General features: G+C 41.5%; 1 protein-coding gene across 1 annotated transcript in view; it reads right to left on the bottom strand.

Annotated features, from left to right (window-relative positions):
* GPC6 (glypican 6) overlaps nucleotides 1-17,895 on the bottom strand; it is a 411,403-nt gene that overhangs the window by 314,846 nt on the left and 78,662 nt on the right. The gene's annotated exons all lie outside the window — the stretch shown is intronic.

Raw genomic sequence — 17,895 nt, 5'->3', positions numbered from 1 at the left:
ATAATACCTGATGCACTGAGTACAATTGTATCACCTGTGAAATACTAAGGAAATCCTCAAAACATGGCCTGTTGGTGAGGCCTGAGGACTGGAATTAAGAAGCACTGCTGAACTCAATGGGGCTTAAATTCTGCTTAAAATTCTGCTTGAATTCTGCTCGAATTCCACTCCTATTTTGCAAGAGCAGAAAAGGAGACGGATTTCAAGCAGAAATCTTTCCTCTTCAATTCCTTGCAGAGTGAAAGCACCCAACTTGGGAATGGTCCCTATTCACTAGGTGGGGGAACAGTCACGGTAAATCAGGCCATCAGTTGAGGCCAATACCTGTCAGTGATAAATAGAGGCAAAGCACATATACAAGAATTTAGAAAACATGCCCGAAGGTCAGAAAGATAGGAGAGTAATGATAGAGACAAAGGCAATACAGAGTCAAGCCGGGGTCATAAAGTAGATCATGAAGTACCAACTCACAATCAAGAAGAAGAGGTCAGAAAGGACAAGCCAGAAGTCCCACAAAATCAGGAGTCCAAAAGATGAGAGTGAAGAGCACAAGGTGCACAATCAACCACACCTGTCAGAGGCAGACACCTGTTTAAAACTCCCTTGCAGGAAGAGTGTGAAACGCTGACACCACCTCTGACTGGCCTAGTGCTCCCGCTCTCTAAATGGTTGACTAATAATGCAGACATGAGAGCTGGTTTCCAGACAAACGCTGTCCGCTGTTGCCCTGTACAAAGGATGCCTGCAGGAGCATGATAGGTAAGCTCATTATATTCTCCTTATCACTCAATCAAGCAATGAGTCAAATACCCCATATAAGGATCAAACACAAGGAAAGGTGGCACCACCTCATCTCCTATGTTACAATGAAAATCTTTCTTTATTAAAATGGAAATTTGTTGTCATTTCCCCTAATAATTGACAGTCTGGCTGGAAGACTAAGAAAAACGGCCATTGTTAACAGTCTGTTCACACATTGTATGGCCGTCCTCATGGCCATACATCGTATTGAGATCAATGGTTAACTGAATTACAGGCACACCCAAAGGTGCCCGCATTTAAAATAACTATTCAGTAATGTTCCTGCGGCTAAAAAATTGCAGCTTTTCAGCCGATTTACAATGTGCTTGGCCTTTTTTCTCTTTTTTAACAAGTGGGTGGGACTTGAACAACAAACAATATTTTTATTAGTCAGAAAAGAACAGTTCAGTCATTTATAGTGGTAATTTTTGTGTTATCATGTTTATATATGATATGAACCCATATGTATTTGTATAACAAAACACAGTTTGTTTAATAAAACATTAATAAAATGAAAACATAATAATTTTTTAATTTATCTTTATCTATAATTTATTTTGTGACCATACTTAGCAATATTTTATGTTTTACTTGTTAATAACTTCACTTTCATTTTAGAGTATGTTCACATGTTCTTTTTAAGGACGAAGCAAATTTTCGTTTTTGCGTTTTCGCTTTTTCCTCCTTGTGTTTTAAAGGCCATAGCAGTTGCATTTTTTCACCCAGAAACCCAAATGAGCCCTTATTTTTTGCTTCACTAATTGTACTTTTAATGTGTATTAATGCTGCGAGTCGGTATGTGTGAAGCTACCCTAAAGCAGTTTTGAGATCCAAAATTATACAACTATATGACTATGTTCCCACTACGGGATCTTACGGGCGTCTTACAGGACGCTCATTTGCAGTCATCTTTTCTTTTTTTTTTTTTTTTAAGTAGTTTTTATTTACATATTCCAAAGTGGCGTTTAATATAAGAATCTAATATAAGCCAATACATATAAAACAAAGGCATATTACATAATGATATTAGCTAGTCACTTCTTAGCCTACTAAGTGCAAAAGTGACACTAAAATGGAAAATTTTTCCCTGATAAAAACCGCCAATAAAATTACCCCTTAACCCACACCTCCCTCCCCCCCAAAGCCCTCCAAACACCCCCACCCCCACACCCCAGCGGAGGAAGAGAAAAAAAAAAAGAACCCCATATAAGGAAATAACAAAGGAACCTGTAATAATAAGTGTTTTTATCTGAGTACAAATCTACTCTTTAATTTTAGGCAAATAGCGGAAAAAAGCGTCAAACTCCTAGATGCCAGCGCTGCCTCATCGGAATCACAGGAACAATGATGGTAATATTTAAAAGGTTTATTTAGAATACGCACAGAATATTACGTGTTTCAAAAGCATAAGCTTTCTTCCTCAGATAGATGCACAACTATCTGAGGAAGAAAGCGTATGCTTTTGAAACGCGTAACACTCTGTGCGTATTCTAAATAAACTTTTTGAATATTACCATCATCGTTCCTGTGATTCCGATGAGGCAGCGCTGGCATCTAGGAGTTTGATGCTTTTTTCCGCTATTTGCCTGCACTTCTACGGGCCCCTTTGTCTCTCCCAGCTATCTGCAGCCCTGAACAAAGACGCCAAGTTCAAACAGGACACAGTACCCCATAAAGGGGTGATATGCAACAAGCCCAAGGGGCTTTAAGGTGAACCTCCGTCTACCTTTCCATTTACCCAAGTGTAATACCTACGCTATTACACGAGGCGCCGCCTCCCGCCTTTCGCTTTTTTCCTTTATCCTATCTACTCTTTAATTTCAAATGTACAATCAGACAGTAAATAATAGGAACAATGCATTAACCACTTCTAGTCGAATAGTAATGAAAAAGGAAAAAAACAGGTTCTATTTGCTCATTTTTGCCATTTCAAGTTTTGTTGGTTACTCCTTTCGTGCTGCTTAGCAACAGATTACAAACTGTCACTTTGTTAGCATCTACCACTATTTCATATAGTGACAGTTTCCTGCTGAAAAGACAGTGATAAGTAGCTGACAATATTTTAAATGGCATGAAGCAAACCTCAGCAAGACTGATTCCTATACTTTTTTTTTTTTTGCCAAGGAAACAGGTATACTGAAATTAACTTTTTTTTCTCATACTTTTATTCCCTGGTTGTATACTTTTAGGCTAAGTTCACAAACCTTAACCCTTTAAGGGGCCCATTTTCGTTTTTGAGTTTTCGTTTTTTCCTCCTTGTGTTTAAAGGGCCATAGCACTTGCATTTTTCAACCTAGAAACCCATATGAGCCCTTACTTTTTGCATCACTAATTGTACTTTGCAATGACAGGCTGAATTTTTGCATTTGGTACACTACGAAAACCAGAAAAAAATTCAATGTGTGGTGAAATTGAAAAAAAAACACATTTCTTTTATTTGGGGGAACTGTGTTTTACGCCATTCGCCCTGGGGTAAAACTGACTTGTTATGCATGTTCCTCAAATCATTTAAAATGATGTTCCTCAAATCGATTAAAACGATATATAACATGTATAACTTATATTGTATCTGATGGCCAATAAAAATTTCAAACCATTGTTAACAAATATATACGTTCCTTAAAATCGCTCCATTCCCAGGCTTATAACGCTTTTATTCTTGGGTATATGGGGCTGTGTGAGGTGTAATTTTTTGCGCCATGATGTGTTCTTTCTGTCGGTACCTTGATTGTGCATATATGACTTTTGTTTGCTTTTTATTACATTTTTTCTGGATTTGATATGACCAAAAATGCGCAATTTTGCACTTTGGGATTTTTTTGCGCTGACGCCGTTTACCGTGCGAGATCAGGAATGGGATTAATTAATAGTTCAGGCGAATACGCACGCGGAGATACCAAACATGTTTATTTATTTACTTTTATTTAAAACCTGGGAAAAGGGGGGTGATTCAGACTTTTATTAGGGGAGGGGGCTTTTTACTATTAACACTTTTTTTTTTTTTTTTACACATATTCTAGAATCCCCCCCTGGGGTTAGGGTTATTCCCCCTGGGGTTAGGGTTATTCCCCCTAGGGGACTTCTAGTATATATACTTTGATCTCTCATTGAGATCTTTGCTGTATAGATATACAGCAAAGATCAATGAGATAGGCACTGCAGCCGGAAACAAACGAGTGCCGAGCCGGGGACGGCGCCATCTTGGATGAGTCCCCGGCCAGCATCAGACAGGGAGATCGCTCCCCCGGGACAACGTCCCGGAGGAGCGATCTCCCCCACTAGACCCCTGGGAAAGGTTGCCTCCGGTAATCGGAGGCAGCTGTTAACTTTGACAGCTGCCTCAGATTAGCTAATTAGCGGGCACGGCGATCAGACCGTGGCCACTAATAGCGGCGGTCCCAGGCTACACGCGGCACCCAGGACTGTGGCGCTTCAAAGCGGGATCGCCGCGCGGCCCCGCTTTGAAGTGCTAATGAGGACATATGACGTACGGGTACGTCATATGTCCTTAAGAGGTTAAAAGTAAAATACAGCTATAATTTTCAGGTAAACAAATGGCTGTATTTTCAATGAAACAATGCACTCCATTGAAGTCAATGGGAAATTGGCCAGCAGGGCACACCGTATAGAATACTGGCTGTACTTAATTGCACCCATTAAAATAATAAACATACACAATATTAACCACATTTTTTTGCAAACTGACTTTTTTTTCAACTGTTTTAAACAAATTTACAGCCGTATTTTGGTAAAATTTTACTGTGTGTTTACTGTGTGTATAGATGTGTGGCCAATAGCGATAAAGCCAAAGACTGCGCATTTCCCCAGTCCTCAGCTGATCGCTGTCACTTTGACATGTGCCGATTATCTATCTAGCAACACTCCTGGCCGATAATGAGCCCATGTAAAGGGCATTAAAGTGACTGTACCACCAGGCCCAGGCAGAAGCACTGGAGGCGGGCCAACCCACCCTTAGGGTGGGTTCATACTGAGGAATTCTCGCGGATAATGTCCACGGAATTCCACAGTATGTCCGCGTGTACGGCCACGCGCCTTTCCGCCGGCCCCATAGACACCATTCTATGGGCCGGCGTATTACGCTATCCACCAAAAGAAGTGACATGTCACTTCTTTCGGCGGATTGCGGAATACGCTGACCCATAGAATGGTGTCTATGGAGCCGATGGAAAGGCACGCGGCCGTGCGCGCGGACATACTGTGGAATTCCGCAGACATTATCCACGAGAATTCCTCAGTATGAACCCACCCTTAGTGTGAGGAAACCCTAGCCCCTCTATGATAGGGTTCCATTGATTCTAATGGAGACACATCATGGAGGGGCTGGGGTTTCTTCCCACTAAGGGTGGGTCGGCCCACCTCCAGTGCTTCTGCTTGGGCCTGGTGGTACAGTCACTTTAAGGTAGCTTGCAGTACCTTTACAAGTCACGATAAATTGCGCGGCCGGGGCCATGCAAATCATTGCTGTATTGTTTGCGAAGCCATTTAAATACATTGCTAGCGGCTGCACATCTCCTGTTTCTGTGCTGGTCCAGGAACACTGAAAAGAGATAATTGGCCTGTATTAATTAGTCTTGGGGGCAAAATGGTGTTTGCACAAAAATGTTCAACTTTTTTATATCTGAAAATGTTCATTAGTTCAGAGTGTAACAAATTAATCAAAAGTGATATCAGTATCTTTGTAGAGCTGCAAACATCCTTGGTGTCATTTTACACAAACTATGTGCTAATATGAATTAAAAGACGACACATTCTCCCTTCATTCTCACGGTTTGGGAAGGGGGGGGGCAGGAAACTGGTATAAATTTGGGCCCTATTACACAGAGCGATAACCTGCCAAATCAGGCCGATGCAGCATATTTTTGCTCTGTGTAATAAAAACAATGATCAGCCGATGGAAACAATCATTGGCTGATCGCGTCTTTTGGTCCTGACAAGAAATCAACGTCCACCGACTGTGAATTGCTACGTGTAATAGTGATGCTTGACTGACGCCTGATAAATGTGTTAAAAAAAAAAAAAAAGTATATACATACCTGATCACGCTCCTCGATGCTTCTGCCCCCTCCCTGGTATTTTCCTGACTTCTGCCCGTTTCCTGCAGTCACTGATGAAATCTTTAAAGACAGTCTCTGAAGCGACCAGCTGCTAAGCAAATCACTGGCCGAGACAGGACAGCGCTGTGGCCTGTCACTTCAGAGACCGGATCTGAAGTCCCACCAGCAGCTGTGGGCCGAAACCAGAAAGATACCAGGCAGCAGGCAGAAGCACCAGGGAGTGTGAACAGGTATGTTTATACTTTATATACAGGGTTAGAGCCTGGCTTACTCAGTCTCACTGACTAAGATTACAAGGTAAGAGGTTTATTCTTTCCACCTGCTTCTGCTTGTTTTTGTGGTGTCAGTCTACATTGTGGCGGCCATTACTGTGGTGGCACTGTGTCTGCAGGTGGTGCGGCCCAGAGCCCAGGGGGCTATGTCTGGCAGCATTGGGGCTGCTGGGCAACTGGGCCACTCCCTCTCTTGGTGCAGGTGTTGTTGTGGTGGTGGATGCCACTTGGGGCTGCGCTATTTTTAAGATAGGAACCCACATTCTATTAGGAACCTTGACATGGTGTGTAGGCTTATGCCTCCTGATGTTGGTAGTAAGTGGTGCTGAGAAGCAGATGGTCAGCCATAAGCATTGTGGACGTGCAGCTCTGTATGAGAAGAATTCTCTATCTGTATGAGGAGAATTCTCTCTCTGCAGCCCTATAGATGCTGCAGTCAGGCATTTATAGAGTTAACTGTCAGCAGTGGAGTGTGGCTCCAGTGCTCACAGTTGTGGCAGGCCCCAGCAATCACTAACAGCTAGGACCCACCACGGATGACACAGGCACAGCTTCTCTGTGCCCATGTCATCCAGAAGATGCTAATTACTAGAGAAGGAAGAGGGTCAGTCTGGGGGGTCCCAGAGGCTGCTGGAGCAGCTCCTCGCACCGCGCCATGAGGCCACTGTGGGAGCTGTTCCTGGACACCATGGTGCTCCTTCTTCCTCCTCCCATCTCAGCCACACCTCCTCCTTCCTCCACCCTTTCTCGTCCTGCTTGTGCCCTCTCTCCTCCTTCATCATGACCCTGTCAGCACTGTCGGGTAACAATTTTAACATGTCCTGCTTCTGGTCTTTTTATGGGGGTCTTCAGCTACAAAATCTGCACAAAAAAGTGGTCTTTCATTGGATCAGGGAGTGATCTACTCAAAGAGAAACATTGTCCACAGGAAATAATTTTTAAAACATTGGTCACAAAAAATCGGTCTGGAAGGGGGATGGTCTTCTCGGGAGGTTTCACTGTAATTTATTGATTATATTTCTTCCTCAACATTAAGTAATTCTAGAATCTTGCTTATACTCTGTTTTCATTCACAATTTACTTTCATCCATTTTAAAGATCAGCTATGAAACAAACATTATTTTGTACCATATTTGTGATTTACATATTTGCTGCAGGAGGAAAGTAAGAAATAAGCTAGTCTGGCAACCTCTAAGTGTGTGATTCCATAATTTTTGCAAGGGGTAAATGCCCCATGGTAGGAAATAATGGTTTCTCGTGTTTTTATATACATCTCTGTGGCTCATCACATAGCTCACCACATCAAATAAATCTGTCTGTTCCACTTTGTCAATCCTTCGAGAATTTTAAAGGCTGTTACATCTTCGTGCAGTTTCTCAGCTCCAGGCTAAGGATATCAAGCATAACTAATCTGCTTGTAGCTTTTGCTTAACAATTTACTCTATCATTTTACTTTGTTATTTTGTACTCCCTGTTCAGAAGAAAAAAAATAATTAATTGAATTAGTACACCTGGCTTGGAACATAGAATTTTTTCTTTCTTTGAAATTAATATTGCTCTCAAAAATCATAATTAAAAGTATTTGCAAAAATAAAATACACAAAAACAAAAGGAACATTGAAATATTCTAAAGCGCAGCTTGGAATAAAACACAATAGCCATTTGATTCCTCTGAGCGCTTGTTATACAACTGCAAACTTTGAAATGATTGAATAAAAAGTTTTCCAGTTTTTAAGGCTGGGTTCACACTACTTATATTTCAGTCAGTATTGTGGTCCTCATATTGCAACCAAAACCAGGAGTGGATTGAAAACACAGAAAGGCTCTGTTCACACAATGTTGAAATTGAGTGGATGGCTGCCATTTAATGGCAAATATTTGCTGTTATTTTAAAACAACGGCTGTTATATTGAAATAATGTCAGTTATTTACTGTTATATGGCGGCCATCCACTCAATTTCAACATTGTGTGAACAGAGCCTTTCTGTGTTTTTAATCCACTCCTGGTTTTGGTTGCAATATGAGGACCACAATACTGACTGAAATATACGTAGTGTGAACCCAGCCTTAATAAATAGAGCTCAGAGTAGGTCCATGAATCCATAATTTTAAATACTGTTTTACCAACTACTGATATGTTATATTAGGTTATGATTAGAGAAGAGTGAAGCCTATGGCTCTATCCCTGTTTTCCAGGTGGTCCTCAGGATGTATCCACCTTTGCCTTGGAACAGGCAAACATAGGGATTCAAACGCCTATTGTATGACTTTTTACAAACCGTAATGAAGCCTGCTTCACTCATATCTAATTCAAGCACACAGACAGCGAGTGGGGAGGAGTAGGGGGCCCTTAGGAGTGGCTGCACGGATGATCCTCAGATCGTTTGAGTGTCCCATTGAAGAAAGCAGCGGTCTGTTGCTGCCGCTCCTATTAAACAGAAGGAGGGGCAACAGATTATCATTTTGATTCAACATGTTGAAGGACACCAATCAGCCAACATTGAGCTGATTGTTGCCTTTTACCATGATCTATTACACTAAACAATTATTGGCCGGAACAGCTGGTAATAGGCCAAATAAGTCCAATAATCGCTTGGTGTCATAGGGCCCCTAGAATATTGCAGAAAATGCTTATGCCATTACAGGGGTAGTGCGGCACTAAACAATTATTCACAAAATAACACACATTACAAAGTTATACAACTTTGTAATGTGTGTTATGTATGTGAATGGCCCCCTTCCCCGTGTTTCCCCCCACCCACGCTAGACCTGGAAGTGTAGTGCATTATACTCACCGCATCATGTGTCGACCCCCGTCCGCCATCTTGGGACAATGACGTAGTCTTCGGGAGGCCGGACGAACCGCTTCATCTGTCCCTCATGCCGGCCCCCCTCTGCCGCATCATCAGCTGCTCAGCCCAGCTGAGCACAGTTATGACGCGGCAGAGGGGGGCCGGCATGAGTGACGAATAGAGCGGTTCGGCCAGCCTCCTGAAGACTACGTCATTGTCCCAAGATGGCGGACTGGGGTCGACACAAGATGCGGTGAGTATAATGCACTACACTTCCGGGTCTAGCGTGGGTGGGGAGAAACACAGGGAAGGGGGCCATTCACATACATAACACACATTACAAAGTTGTATAACTTTGTAATGTGTGTTACTTTGTGAATAATTGTTTAGCGCCGCACTACCCCTTAAACGTATCTAGACAGGTTGTTTGCAAAAACCCTAGCATTGAACTTGGCTGTTTCACCATCACAAGTGGGAGGGTTTGGTGAAGAACATCAGCAGATGTGGTAGGTAAATCTATAATAATAGAATGTACCTACCTGGGATAAACATATATCTATTCTAAGATAATAAGAAAGGAAACACTAAAATGGCAGACTAGATGGCCCCAGTGGGCTTTTTCTGCCAACAATCTTCTATGTTTCTTGTTTTATTAAAGCATACATGTCTTTTCAACTGACTTTTTTCAGGGTGAGCTGCCCTTTTTGTGTACATGAAGAGCAGCAATGTCTGCCTAATATTATCTTGTATATAGCATTTTTCAGCAGTTGTCTTTTAGCATTGCTAATTTAATTTTGGGAGTGGATGATAGTTTAACAGGAAGGAGGGAGAGGGAAGATGCTTGATAACGAGAGAAGAAAACATTTTTCTCTGATAAGATATTTTACAAAGTTTATATTTGTTTGTACTATTGATCCAAAGTTTGTTGAAAGGACAGTGACTTAGGGCCCATTTACACAGAAAGATTATCTGACAGATTATCTGCCAAAGATTTAAAGCGAAGCCAGGAATGGATTTGAAAAGAGGAAAAATCTCTGGTTTCCTTTATGACCTGATCTCTGTTTATAGTCTGTTTTTATAAACACAATGGGGGAGATTTATCAAAGGGTGTAAAATTTAGACTGGTGCAAAAGGCCCACAGCAACCAATCACAGCTCAGCTTTCCTTTCACCAGAGCTGGAAGCTGAGCTGTAATTGGTTGCTGTGGGCAGTTTGCACCAGTCTAAATTTTACACCCTTTGAAAAATCTCCCCCAATAAGTACAGGTTTTCAATGTATCTATTAAAGTGACTCTGTACCCCCAATCTGATCCCCCCCCCCAAAGCCGCTTGTACCTTCGGATAGCTGCTTTTAATCCAAGATCTGTCCTGCGGTCCGTTTGACAGGTGATGCAGTTATTGTGCTATAAAACAACTTTTAAACTAGCTGCTCTGTGCCCTACGGGAGTGGCCTAGACTGTGTATGAATTAGGCTCAACCTCTCTGTCCCTCCTTCCCGCCCTCCTCATCATTAGGAATGCTCCAGGCAGATTGCCTACTATTCGACAGCTGTGTCAGCCAGGCACATGGGCTGGATTGTTAAGACACCGGTGCAACTGTTCAGCATGGAGAAAATGTTCCAGTGGCATTCCTAATGAGGAAAAGGATGGGGAGAAGGGGAGGAGGGACGGAGGGGTGGTGCAAAGTTAGGGCACAGATATTCTAAGCCACGCCCGTAGGGCACGGGCTGTAAGTTTGAAACATGTTTTTAAGACAATAACTGCATCACCTGCCAAACACAGCCCAGGACATATCTTGGATTAAAAGCAGCTATCAGAAGGTACAAGTGGGGTTTTTTTTTGGGGGGGGGAGGGTCAAATTGGGGGTACAGAGTCGCTTTAAGGATGTTTTATGTGTTCAACTCCCAAGGTGTCCAAGTTATTTAGAGCAGCAGCAGAAATAAAGAACTCCAAATTCAGCAATGGTAATAGTTTAGCAAAGAGATCAATATTATCAACAATACCATTTTATAAGGGGCAAAAAAAAAGCACTCAAAGAATAAACATAACCATCACATAGTGACTAATACTGCCATACTGTTATTGAATAAGATACATTATAGTCCAGTGTCGGACTGGGCCACCGGAGGACCCGGCCCAACACGCAATTTAACAATGCTCTCACCTGACTGGGCCTTCACCCAGTCAGGTGACAGCATCAGTGATAGCATAAGCCCCCCCCACACACACACACATGCAGCTCCCTTGGGGTGTCCAGCGTGTTAGAGACTCTCCCTGTGCCAGAAGTACCAGCCCTGTCACACACTGAGCTCGCTTGTGCTGCTAGGGTTGAGACAGGACAGAGCGAGGGAGCCGGGCAGCAGCCAGGGAGAAAACAGCCGTGGTCTATAAGGGGGAGCCATCTATATGGGGGAATATACAGGGGGGGCATCTATAAGGGGGAATATACAGAGGGGGCATCTATAAGGGGGAATATACAAAGGGGGGATTCTATAAGGGGGAATATACAGAAAGGGCATCTATAAGGGGAAATATACAGGGGGCCATCTATAAGGTCGAATTTACAGGGGGCAACTATAAGGGGGAATATGCAGGGGGCATTTATGAGGAGTATAATACAGGGGGCATCTATAAAGGGGAATATACAGGGGGCTATCTATAAGGGGGATAATACAGGGGGCATCTATAAGGGGGAATATGCAGGGGGGCATCTATAAGGTCGAATTTACAGGGGGCAACTGTAAGGGGGAATATGCAGGGGGCATTTATGAGGGGGATAATACAGGGGGCATCTATAAGGGGGAATATAAAGGGGGCATCTATAAGGGGGATAATACAGGGGGCCATCAATAAGGGGGATAATACAGGGGGCTATCTATAAGGGGGATAATACAGGGGGCATCTATAAGGGGGAATATGCAGGGGGCCATCTATAAGGGGGAATATACAGGGGGCATCGATGAGGGAGATAATACAGGGGGACAACTATAAGGGGGATAATACAGGGGGGGACATCTATAAGGGGGACCTTTATAAGGGAAGTAATACAGGGGGACTTCTATAAGGGGGCTATTACAGGGGGACATTTATAAGGGGATAATACAGGGGGGCATCTATAAGGAGGACAACACAGGGGACATCTATAAGGAGGATAATACAGGGGGACATCTATGAGGGGGATCACATAGAGTCAGCCTAACGACTAAATGAGGGTGTAAAGGGGCCATTAGAGATGTGCAGTTAGTATGGAGATGAGGATGGTGCCAGAGTAATATGTCTGTCTGGCAGATTCTGTGGATTCGTGGATCGGAGAAGTTCTTATGATGGCCCAGGGCAGTTGGAGAAGAAAATGAAAACGACTCTGATCAGAGATGACTTCCCATGTGAGTCACCTGATATAACTGCACTGAATGAATATGGTGTACAGAACCGGTGTAGAGCTGCGTCCACCTCTATATGACTGGATGAGGTGATAGTGATCTTAGTCATTATGTGGTGGTATTATTTGTTACTTGTGATCCACTACTGTTTTTTATTGGTCTTAGTATACAGGATTTGATCAGTAACAATGTGGTGATGCTTTATAAATGTAGGGTATTCTGAGAGTTTTAGTTTGACTGAAAATTTTGTTCACAAGGGATTTGTCACAGATACAGATGAATCCAGGAAAAGACCGGGTCAGCATGTTGTGTCTCACTGATTCTATATTGGTGGGCCCCAAGGATCATTTCCTCTGGTGGGTCCCAGGTACCCCAGTCCGACACTGTTATAGACAGAATAATATTCCCTATATAGTGAGCATTTAGCTGTAGATACAAGAGAAATTACAGTAAGAGCGAAGTGCTTCATTATCTCTGCAATCCACTGATCAGCCTGCTTCCTTTTAACTCACTGCCGCTCCTCCCCAGTTGCTCGGAAAAGCTAGATCCAATCCTGGGAAACTGCAGAGATAAAGTGATTTGCTTTGTTATTACTGTAAATTCGCTCATCTTTAGTAGATACCACACAGACCACATAAGTGATTACCGTGCAGTTATGTCCAGTTATATCAAGCAATGCACAGGTGAGGTAATGAGCGCTCAGCCAGAGCTATAGTGACATAAATGTGCAAATCCAAAGAATCAGAATCAGAAATACTGGTGGTCAGGCCTGTTGGTAGCTCACGAGAAGAGGGTTGGGGGGAAACAGACCCATAGAAATAAATGGTAGAGATCCGATTTTACCTTGTAAAGATGATGTCAGTATCTGACCACACCACCTACAAACACACACTAATGGTAGTTGGGAAGGTATACTGAAGCCTTAGTAACCATCATGATTACTACTTTCATTTTCAAAAGGAAGCTGGAATCTTGTTGCTAGGGCATTACATTAACAGTGCATAACTGTCGGGGTACATAGGGGTCTGGTCGATTTCCTGTCAACAAAAAACAAAAACGCCTGTAGATTGGCCTCCTGGGCGACCTGGACGACATCTAATTAACACACTGACACTTTATTCCCAGACAGCGTTAGGTACATTTTCTAGTTATATCATATTGATGTCTGTAACAGCCAGCTTTTGCACTCTTGCATATTTATTTACTATACCTTTGACCAGGTCATGTCCTGAATAGTATATAAGGAAAATAAATTAGTTGATAATGATTGTTATGCTTCATTTGACAAAGTATCTAGTGAGGTCCCAAAGCTTGGGATTTCATGCATTCTTTTTGTTAGGGAGGGACTTTTAAAGTACCACCTCCAGCCTCAAGTAGGACTTTATTTCAAAACACTTGTTTTTAAAAAATAACTTTTATTATGAGCATGGTTCGTTTCGGGACCATGCTTGTAATCCAAATCCACTCTTAAACCAAAGCAAATTTTCCCATAACAAATCATTGAAATGCAGAGAAATTGGTTCCACACCCCAAAAATAAGTTTAAAATAAAAAAAAATTCTGAACATGTAGAACAGATGAAACAATGAGAAACAGCAGAATATGTCATATTATAAGTTACTGTACAGTATAGCAAGCAGCATGTGGAGTATAATGTATTGTAAATGCATAAACCTGAAAAAACAGCAGCAGTTTGTAGATGCAGGATGGAACTGCAGATCCCCATAATGCAGTAGCGTAGTACAACAGGCTACAATAAAGGTCTGTGTGGTCACATGATAGCAATGGGGAAGGGGTGTGTGTTCAGCATGAACCAATCAGGAAGTGAGAATCACAGAGCTGTGCAGGAGGACAGTGAAAGAAAATTTTCTAAACACCAGTGTGAATGGGTGAGTGTAAGTGCAGGCACATTAGAGGAGCAGTAAGTAAAGCTGAGTGTGAGTGCAGGCACGTTATAGCAGCAGTGTGTATAGCTGAATGTAAGTGCAGGCACCTTATAGCAGGAATGGAAAGGATCGGAAACACAAGGGCTGACAGAAACTGTAGGGAGCATGAAGGAATGAGTAGGGCAGATGTGGACACAGTATAGCAGTACTTTCTGTCCAGGGAGAGAGGGGTTACAGATATAGAGAGATTATCCCCATAGTCAAGTCCCCTGATGCAAGCCCCAGCCTGAAGTGGATCTGCTATGATTTGGAAGGTAAGGGAAACTTCCATGGTTGGAGTACAATACTTTAGACCCCGCTATGCAGACCATGCCCCTCCTCCACTCGCGCTCCTACCCAGTACAGGGAGCTCTTAAACCAAAGCAATGCTCTTAAACCAAGTTACAATTTTAAAAAACTATGAGCTCTTAAACCAAAACGCTCTTAGGGTGCATTCACACGTACCGTATTGCTTCGTATTTCTCACACAAAACTTGCATGAAAGTAGCTGTGTTTTTTGTGGTGTTGAACTCGCCTGTGAAAATCATGTGAAAATCAAAACTGGCATGTAAAAATCGTACCAAACACGCAGTGAGAATACACATACATTGACTTGATAGCAATCAGTATCACTGTGGATTTATGTGCGAGAAACTCGCAGCGATAAATATGCAGCAATAAGGTACATGTGAAGGCACCCTTAATCCAAGTTACTCTTAAACCAAGGTACCACTGTGTATGTATATATATATATATATATATATATATTTTCCCACATGAACATTGGCTAAACTGTTTCTTTGAGTAGAGTGATACTGACATAACAGAAGATTGTTCTGTGTGTCTTTGGAGGGGCCCTACTTACATTGTAGATTTTCATTACTAGCTATATGATTTTTGCTGTAAATTACAGTTGTTTAACTATTTACTAGTGTAAAGATTTATACCTCATTCTTGTTCTATGTATAAATTCCTTTATATATTCTGCCACAATATTTCTAGCCATTTATAACGCTCTAAGTAGAATTTGTCTTTAATTATTGAGTACTCTTTAGGTGTATGAATAATTTAGAAGCTACGACAGATATTCAGTAATTAGCTATATGTCACTGCAGACAGATCTGCATGAAGTAAGAATTGTTATTACCTAATTTCATAAATTTGATGCTGCTTGGGGAGACAGTAAAGGGGTTATTTACTGCACCTGTAGTCACATTCATTAACCTAATGGATGTACAGCACTATATACTGAACAGCCATAATATTAAAACCTCTAGCAGGTTAAGATTATCTCATTACAATGTCAGCTGGCATATCTTAATTGTAGGTGGGACCTGGACCTGCCACATTAGGCAGCAGTGGTAAGTCCAGGTGCAGCCTGTGGTTATTGGTGAACAGCAAGTGCTAGCCTTGGTCACTAGTGTTCACCGAAAATAACAGCTGACCTGGACTTGCCATTGCTTAATGTGGCAAGTCCAGGTCCCACCTGCAATTAAGAACTTTTTGGCTTTAAAGTGTACGACATGTACGATGGGCTGCTTCCGGATTATAACAAAATGTGAAAATATTGAAAATTTCTTAAGACTTTTCAAATGGATTGTATACCCCGTCCAGTAAACACGAGCCCTCATATAACTATATTAATGGATAAAATGCAGGTGTTGATTACAAAATAAGTTTTCCAGCATTCGAAAAACATGGCCACTTTCTTCCAGAGACAACACGACTTTTGTCTCCAGTTTAGGGGGTTTGCAATTAAGCTCCATTGACTTCAATGGAACTGAGTTGCAAAACCCCACCCAGATTGGAGACAAGAGTGCTGCTGTCTATGAAAGAAAGTGGCCATGTTTTTCTAACACTGGATAACCCCTTTAAGTCCTCAAAGCATAACTTTTATTTACAATAACTTTTGACATGTTCTCAGACATGTTACTGAGTTATTTACAAGTTACTGATCACACCGGGACTCACTCATTAGACCTATTCTGAATCCTAAATACAGCTGGGGGAAGTAAGTGGTACTGCACAGCTCTCCCTGGCTGTAGATGAGATATTGTACGACTTGTTTGCTTTATTAGAGTCTATGGAGCAAATGAGTCAGAGGTTCTGCCAGTCAGGGAAGGACACTGCCAAATATCTTGGGATCACAGCACGTCTCAGTATAATCAATTTTTGACATATCTGATGACTTAGCGGAATATATATGGTAAGACCTAGCACTTGCAGGTTGTGTTGCATGTTTCTGTTTTTGTGTTTATTCTAGCCATGGCAGCATGCATCTGCATAGTGTGAATAGTGGTATTGGTGTGCTGCCCATTTTTTTTCAGCTTTTTATTGTGCAATATGTTAGGGGAGTGGCTACCTCCATTTGGCTTGCACTCCGTCCATCCCCTGTGGGGGTTTTAAATAAAGATTAGTTGTATCCTGCATTCCCAGTTTGTAGGCCTAGTATTAGCCCAAGGAGGGCCAGTGTTAGGAATAATGTCTCTGTAGTTCACCTACTTACGTGCTGAAGTATACTCGGTTTGCTAAGAAACTAATTTTTTTTTTAACAAAAATTTTTAGGTAAGTTTTTCTATTTCAACTATCTATATTGTATATACAATGGGGAAGTATGTACGGTAAGTCCTAGCACTTGCATGTTGCTGTTGCACCTTTCTGTCTATGTCTGATGACCCTCGATAAAGCAACACGCTAAACGCTTGTCGGGTGAGTGGTGAGGTGGACTAATGTACTAAGGACATGTGTGGGTAATATGCAATATCTCTTTGATGGTATTTATTTCTTGATTTTCCACTGTGAATTCACTTTTCTGTCTGTCATACACCCAGTACATATGAATGTAGATTACCAGCTAGCACTTATTTATTTAAAGGGGTTTGTCTTGTTATGTAATATAATCTACTCCCTTTAACCCTATGTTGTGGATATGTATTAGCTTCTAGCTCTTACTATATGTATTTTAGTGAAAGTCATTCTTTTGCAATATATCTAAATAAAATACATTATTTTTTGTAAATTCTGGTCTTGCATTTTTTCTTTCTGGTTTTTGTTTAGGAATTTTGTATGCATTAAGACCTCATACATTGTAGCCTGATATAGGTGTGCTAACATATAACATTGAAGCACTGCGGTGTCCTGACCCATAAAGATGTTATATTTCTGTGGACAATGTTATGCAGAAACAACAATACACATAGTATATATTGGTCTCATTGATTTTAAAATCCTTAAGAAAGAGGTTTGGGTAAATCATTTAAGCAATTGCCTGAAAAAAAAGAATAAACTATGTACAATAGATAAATCTGTGGAATTTTGCCCTTGAGCCACATTTTACTTCCACTATATAACTGTGTTCTCAGGAAAAACACTGGAGCGTGAAATGAGAAGCTGAAATTGTTTTAAAATTTACAGCTAATTGTAGATATTTTGGGTCATATGCATACCTAAGTTTTATTATTGTACTAGATAAAAGTATGTTAAGCCGAGTGAAGTACAGCCAGCAATGCATATGAAAGAACAGAAAGAGCTTGATATGCTTTGCGGTTTTCTGACAGGTACAAATAAGATGTTAGAGATGTGTTTTATAAACAGAATTTCAAGGAAAACAACAAAATCTGTAAGCTCCCCATTTGATTATAACTGGCTATAAA

The sequence above is a fragment of the Dendropsophus ebraccatus genome, chromosome 5 (assembly GCF_027789765.1).
Source record: "Dendropsophus ebraccatus isolate aDenEbr1 chromosome 5, aDenEbr1.pat, whole genome shotgun sequence".
NCBI classification, from domain to species: Eukaryota; Metazoa; Chordata; class Amphibia; order Anura; family Hylidae; genus Dendropsophus; species Dendropsophus ebraccatus.
Note: the sequence above shows the minus strand (reverse complement) of the source record. Positions and strands in the feature narration are given on the sequence as shown.